At 39.8% G+C, this 6,912-nt stretch overlaps 1 long non-coding RNA gene across 6 annotated transcripts; it reads left to right on the forward strand.

Moving 5' to 3' along the window:
• Positions 1-1,874: 1,874 nt before the first annotated feature.
• On the forward strand, positions 1,875-6,206 carry LOC124692496. Of its 6 annotated transcripts, none has more exons than XR_006999557.1 (9): positions 1,875-1,970; positions 2,438-3,749; positions 3,833-3,971; positions 4,063-4,149; positions 4,242-4,283; positions 4,916-4,979; positions 5,302-5,378; positions 5,698-5,814; positions 5,903-6,206. It is a non-coding gene; the product is annotated as an uncharacterized LOC124692496 (long non-coding RNA). The 6 variants fall into 6 exon arrangements; XR_006999553.1 differs by having other exon boundaries at positions 3,833-3,958; positions 4,234-4,283; XR_006999552.1 differs by having other exon boundaries at positions 3,833-3,958.
• Positions 6,207-6,912: the final 706 nt, after the last annotated feature.

Consider the following 6,912-nt stretch of genomic DNA (forward strand, 5'->3'; position numbering starts at 1 on the left):
TAGGATTAGAGGGAGTAGATAAAATCACATGTGTCCATCCATTTGGACTTCCAATGGTACTTTTTTATAGAACCTTACTCCCAATGTACATGTCAATATAGTACACATAAAAATATCAAATAAACTGGAGCACATGGTAAGATTCAAAACAATTACCTATGAGGAAAAAATTAATATAGTACAATCTAATTCCAAAGCATGATATCACAAGTTAACGATAATCAATTTTAAATAATTGATTTGTAGTTGCCATGCCGTTTCCTCAATCTAATTTGAAAGAACGAAATTCAAATTTAATGATAATCAGTTTTCAATAGCGTATTGTCATTGCCATGTCGGTCTCCTCTGCTTAAAGTGTTGTGTGTTTCCTTATTTCCACTGCACGCACGGTAAATCACCATGTGTGCCGCTGTCTTCTCAGCTACCTCTATCTTCCCTCTCTTCCTCCCAACTGCATTATTCGCAAGTGATGTTTGTTTTGCTTTCATTGGAGGATGAGTTGTGAAATCGTGTGAATCAGATCGTGTAACACTTTTAGCATATCGTGCGATTCGGACCGTGTAACGGTTCTATCATACTGAGCAATGATGGACATTTCTTTTACATGTAAAGTGTCAGGACCGGCTGACGTTTCCATTTAACTCTCTTTTATATTTTGGCTTCATAGAACTGAAATTTTGGCAGGGTCAATTTTTTTCCAAGATATAAACCTTTTTTAACGGTGAACTATTTAGTCCCAAGGCATGAACATTTGCTTTTGAACCTTGAACCATTTTCCTTAACACCTTTTCCTGAACCATGAACCCGTGAACCATTTTTCAAGACTTGAATTTTGTAAATATCTATAAAAAAAAATGAAACTACTTTTATTTATGTGTGAATAGTTGTATCATTTTGTTGTTGATGACGTTATTAATTTAACGTCGGGCCGATGTCCTGTTATCTAAAATAATTTGTGAATAGTTTCCATGTTATTGAAATGTAAGTATGAAACTGGTTGTATAAAAATTGTAATTCATTCTTTCATTTTTAGGGGTTAGTAATTCATTGTTTCAAGATTAATAAAAAGCTAGCTTGAAGATGTAGTTCTCCTCACTCACTCTATTTCCTCTCGCTGACTCACTGCAGGTCTGCTGCTCCTTGATCGACCCACCACTGGTCACTGCCCCCCCCCCACCCCCTGCTTCTCCTAGTCCTAGGACCTCCTCGCCTCGTCCCTCTTCCCCACCCCAAGCCTCCCACCTTCACTTACCCTCACGCAGCACACAGGCGCAGTAGATGATGGTGTTGTAGGTGGACACGGCGGCGTAGGGCTGGAATTCGAGCCGAGCCGAGCCAGCTTGGCTCGACTCGCTAAAGCTCGGTCAACAATCGAGTTAGCTCGACTTGACTCGTTTAACAATCGAGTTCAGATTTGAAACTCGGCTCGACTCGCAAAGCTCGCGAGTAGCTCACGAGTAGCTCGTTTAAAACTATCAAATAGAACATGTAAAATGTACAATACATTTTTCCCAAATATTTGGGCATGAATGATAAACAACAAGCATTATGATTATGGTACCAGAACAATATAAATCAGAACGATAAATATATCATTATAATAAGATTGCCAAGTTGAGGAACCACAAATATAGTTGCCCATTTTGGTGGGCTTGGGCCAACTTCATTTTTACCAAGCTAAACGAGCTACTCGCGAGTTCAATGAACTCGACTCGTTTAGCTTGAACTTGTTTAACGACAAAATATGAAACTTGGCTTGGCTCGTTATACACCGAGTTCGAGTCGAGCCGAGTCGAGTCACGAGTTACTCATTTAGCTCGCGAGTTTTGAGTTTTAATTCCAGGCCTACGGCGGCGGCCGCACCGCCCAGGGCCTCCTTGATCTGGGCATCCTCTGCAGGGCGATAGGCTCATTCCGCCCAGCGGGCTGTCCGATGGCCTGGGTACCCTGCTCGGCCTACTTAGTCAATGGTGAGCGGTGAGCCATCCGAGATCCCCATTTACCTCTCTATTTTCTGAGTTATAATTTCTTGGTAAAATGATGACGACTTGGCCTAGATTGAACGAGTATATGTTGATTCGGGGCTACAAAATGTGATCTACATAGTGGTTTGCTCAATTATTAAATTGCTTCTCCATGAAAAAACTTGAAAGAACACTGATTTGGTTATATTAGTTGTTGTTTCGGATCATGTCCCTTTGGAGAAGTGAGCAATGCTATAACACTCTATGAGCCAATGCTGAAACATCGCACTAGTGTTGATCTGAAGAAATCCCTTATGCATCTGATGATTCAAGCAACCATTTTTGTAAAGCATGGCAGGAAGGCCACGTGATAAATGCTCATATCCTGCTAAGTGTTAACTACGATTGTGTGTTCTAATTGTAGTTAGATCCCCCGCTCTGTGCTTCTTACATTTTTTTGTGAATTTATGCAGCTATCCGTGATTGGATGGATGCAACCAACACTCGCTCCATTGAGGATCGCCTGACAGATGAGTTCTCAACCATGATGCCCCATTTGATGTTTTTATATTTTACTTGCGCCACCCAGAGACCAAGTGTTGGCTACTGTATCACCACCACCTCGGATTTCAGTCGTGAAAAGTTTTCCTCAGAAAATTATGTAGAAGTACTACTTTTCATAGTTATCTTATTTCGTTCTCCTTTTTCACTAAGTTACTTTTAGTAAAAATAGTTGCGTGGAGCCAGTTATAGTTAGAAGCAGTTAATATGTATATAGTGTGGTCGTGTAACTCAGATAATTAATATCAAGCACAGACGTAAAACAAATAACTTGAATATAGCAGTACCATTATTACAAAAAATGTCACATGGATCGTGCATATTACACAAGGTTAAAAAGCTGACTGGACAATAGACTTTTTTATTTTGTAGAGATATAATTCAGACTAATAGGACACACGAAGTCAGGTTCGGACCACCAGAGCAATCCTAGAGGCTTTACAGCCTCCTGAGCCGAAGGTTCGTGTAGTACTGTATGGTCAACCATTGTCGCGCCATGACATGGGTCAGTATAGATACACGAGTTGGGCCAAGTGTTAGACGATAAGCTGCTAGCTCAGCAGCTACTGGCTCAAAGACAATATGGTTCTCGTCAGTGGATGTTAAAACTCCTACAACATTTAGAAAACAACAAGAGTTAGAATACTCATGTATGTTAAGCAGTTTAGTAAAGTCAACACTACATTCTAATACTCGTTGTGTCATCTAGCAGGTGTAAACTGCAACTTACTATAATTTGATGATATAGCGCAATATCGTAGACTCCAATTAGTGAACAGAAAAATGTGTGTCACTTCTTGTGTGCATTGCTGTTGTACTCTAAAGATGCCTCTCAATGCTTTCCTCTCATTATCGATGAGAAGCTTTGACTTCAGCTTGGTGAGTAGCCCACACACAGAAGTGGGTTGAACCTATCTCTGGGAGTTTAGAAAGCGTGTTAGATTTTTAGTTGCATTATGTGCTTCCCATGGCCAAGCATCTGCTGTGGTGTCTGCATTCTAAGATCATATTTCATACCTATTGGTGTCTGCCACACTGAATTTTGTAGGTCTTCCTGTTGCTTACCAAGAAATTTTGAAGAGCAAGTCGATTTAGTGTGGAAATTATGTAAACATGCTGGCAGTGTTCCTTCCATGGCTTTCAACTTCCGCTCATCCCATGAACATGAAGATATTCGTAACTGCTTATGTAAAATAGTACCGTTAGAGAAACTTTCTTCACCAGGTCTTCACATTTGCGACTCTCTACAATTTCAGGCAATAACTTGCTTGCTGTCGTGCTAAATTTGAGTTCTTAAATTTGTGAAGGTTGTATACTTGTATTTACTTGGATCAAAGGGAAAGCAACCAGAGAAGTGGTGCAGAGTATCTTCAGTGATAATTTGGGTAGAAGTCATAGTTGCAAAGATGCCTCCGTTGTTGATCAAGCTGATGGTCAGGCTGATAAGTCAAGAAACTGCATCCCTGACCATCTGTATTGGATCAGAATGAACACTTACTGACATTTATCATTGGTTTTTCGGTTTCTGCCACTCTAGGAGTTCATGTGTGAGATAACTTTCAGAAGCTACTCCAGGAGTAGAGTATACTTGCATTTTGACTATGATCGTCCTCTTCTTCTTCAGGTATGTTGAGGTCCTCTTCAGGTGGATGAGTGCAATTGAGGTCCAAAATTGATAGTGTTATTCTTGTTGATGCTATTTTATTAGTGATGCAGATTTTATTACTGACCAATGGTTGTCTTCGATACAGCCTGGAGGTAATTTCTGAATATTATCAGTTTTTTAAGGGAAATACATGATGTAGTCTTTAATTTAGTCTTTGTTCGTCACTTCCATGGGTAAAACGTTTATGCTCATCTATATCAAGATAACCAAGAGTTAGAAAATAAAACGATAGTCAACAAGATCATATTCATTCACTTAGTCCTTGGAAGGACAAGTATGTGAACTTTCCCTCAATATTATTAGTTGCATCCAGAGTATTATGCCAGATTTTACTTGTTGAGAGACTATGTTGAAACCATGGTGCTAGTAAGCCTTAGGATAGAACTGATTATTACACTTTTTTTTGCTGTCTAGCCCAGCGTAGCCTTATCTTTACTTTCATTGAATGGCAATAGAAGAAGTAGCTTAGTAGGTGTATAGGATCCAGCCTAATTTTTAATTATCTGAATTCACCTACATGTTACACTATCTCTACGGCAGTTCCAACTAACATATACTTTTGAGAAAATTTCCTTATATACTCCAAATTTAGCACATAGATGGCAAATGAAATAAATCAGTGAATCAGCACATGGATGGCAAAATTAATCTGTGCATGTGACATTCATATGACTTTCCTCGAAGTTGATCATGCCAAAGTCAACATCATATTATTTGGGTGCAGGGAGATGCGGGAGATGCAACAGTTATATAAGATGAAAATAAAGTTTGAAGCAATTCCATGAAAGGTATATCTTTATTTCCATCCAAAAGCATGAACATAAACATTTAATACTCAGGCATATACTTTCCAACCAATTTAGAGGGGAGACAACCATCATGCCAACCAATTTAGAGGTGTGATCAGCTTATCTGTACTATCTAAAAAACATGTTACTCTCTAGATGTAAAAGGAAACATTGATTAGGCTAGAGGCATTTCCTACATTATGACTGTTCATCTTGAGGACGCCTTGACGCTGGCAAATAATGGTGGGGCGTTCGTCTCCTTTGGAATCCTAGAGTTTTATATGATGAATCTGGGATCGAGTTCTTTGATTTGTTGGTGCAGATCAAGGAGTGTATAAGCGGGCTGTCGCAGCAGCAGTAAGGAGACGCCGTAGCAACATCACATAATAGTGCTCACAGGTGAGGGGATTCCCATTGGTTTGCATGTTGCGGCATTCTTGAGATATATTTATTGATTTCTAGTGTTTTATGGTCTGTTTGGAGGTTTATATCGCTACTTTGTCATGTAGACCCTTTTATTCACGATCCGAATCGATAGGAATAGAAGAAGTGAAGGTTTATTAGGACGTGTCTAACCTGAAATCCCACATGATTTCTTTGCACCATATGCATCTTCCAAAAGGTGCTGATCAATAGAAATTATCTACGGATCGGGGTGCATAGGAGTAACTTATACACACAATTTCTACAAATTACTACTTTTGTCGAATGCATGCAGGAGCACTATAGCTGCCCCATTATATTAGAGGAGAAAGAAATACACTACTCCCTCCGATTCAATGATGGGGAATTCTCCCTGATGACAACCAATTTCAGAAGGGCATACAACTTAGAGGTGTGATTACGTACCTTCACTCTCCCTGTTGATCCGAACACATGTTGTAAACTCTCCCTGATGATCCACATACACCTTTGTATTAAAGGTGTGATTCCTAGAGGTCTCTCGCCCAGCCATGCTTGAGGGTACCCTTTATATGCACGCACCAGAAATCTGATGGGCTTCTCTGATTTGGAGGTGTTAAATTGTAGAGATCTGGGGAAAGTACCGATCTAGTTGCTGCGAAATGATGTAGTTTCCTTTCTTCTGTGCTGATGCGAAATCCCTAAAAATCCCTGAAATGATGGAGTTTCCTTTCATATGTATGGTAATGCGTTGATTCTGTTACCTTCAAAAGGTTTAGTTTCCTTTTTCCTCCCTGAAATCCCTGAAATGATGGAGTTTCCTTTCGTATGTATGGTATTGCGTTTGGTGCAAAACGATGTAGTTTCCTTTCTTCTGTGTTGATGGAAATCCCTAAAATCCCTAAAATGATGGAGTTCCCTTTCGCCTGTATGGCAATGCGTTGATTATGTTGCCTTCGTAAGGTGTAGTTTCCTTTTTCCTCCTAAAAAGGACGACGAAAGTAGGGGGAGAAGGGGGAACACGTTCCTTCTTTTTAAGTAGTAGAGATATAGAGATTAGTATTTGGTAGCTGTTCTGAGCACAATTACAATATGAGGAGCATTGTTGCTTCGGCTGAAGATATTAAAATTGCCTCTTAAAAGATATGCATGGGAGTTTTAGTAGAAGATTTGAACTTTGGTTGCTTAGGTTTTGTTTTAATCCCATTTACTAGTTTGGTGTTGTTTTAGGGATTTTGATAGTCTCTCGTTATTTTCCAGGAACATAAGGCCGAGAGAAGATATTTGTGCTAAAGGAAGCATGGGTATCTACTTTCAGTACTTCGAGACCAACCCGGTAGTGAAATAGTACTGGCTGGCCTACTTACCGAAATTGTGAGCTGCATTTCACATCATGGATGGAGCCGACGGAGGATGCTCTATGCATACAAGCATAGGTCTTTTATGGACATGATCTTAACATGCTTCACATCCTTGCATTTTGCTATCGGTTCATCGGCTGAACTCTATGGCCCGGGGTTGTATGCTGGTT

This window comes from Lolium rigidum, chromosome 2 (assembly GCF_022539505.1).
Source record: "Lolium rigidum isolate FL_2022 chromosome 2, APGP_CSIRO_Lrig_0.1, whole genome shotgun sequence".
Lineage (NCBI taxonomy): Eukaryota > Viridiplantae > Streptophyta > Magnoliopsida > Poales > Poaceae > Lolium > Lolium rigidum.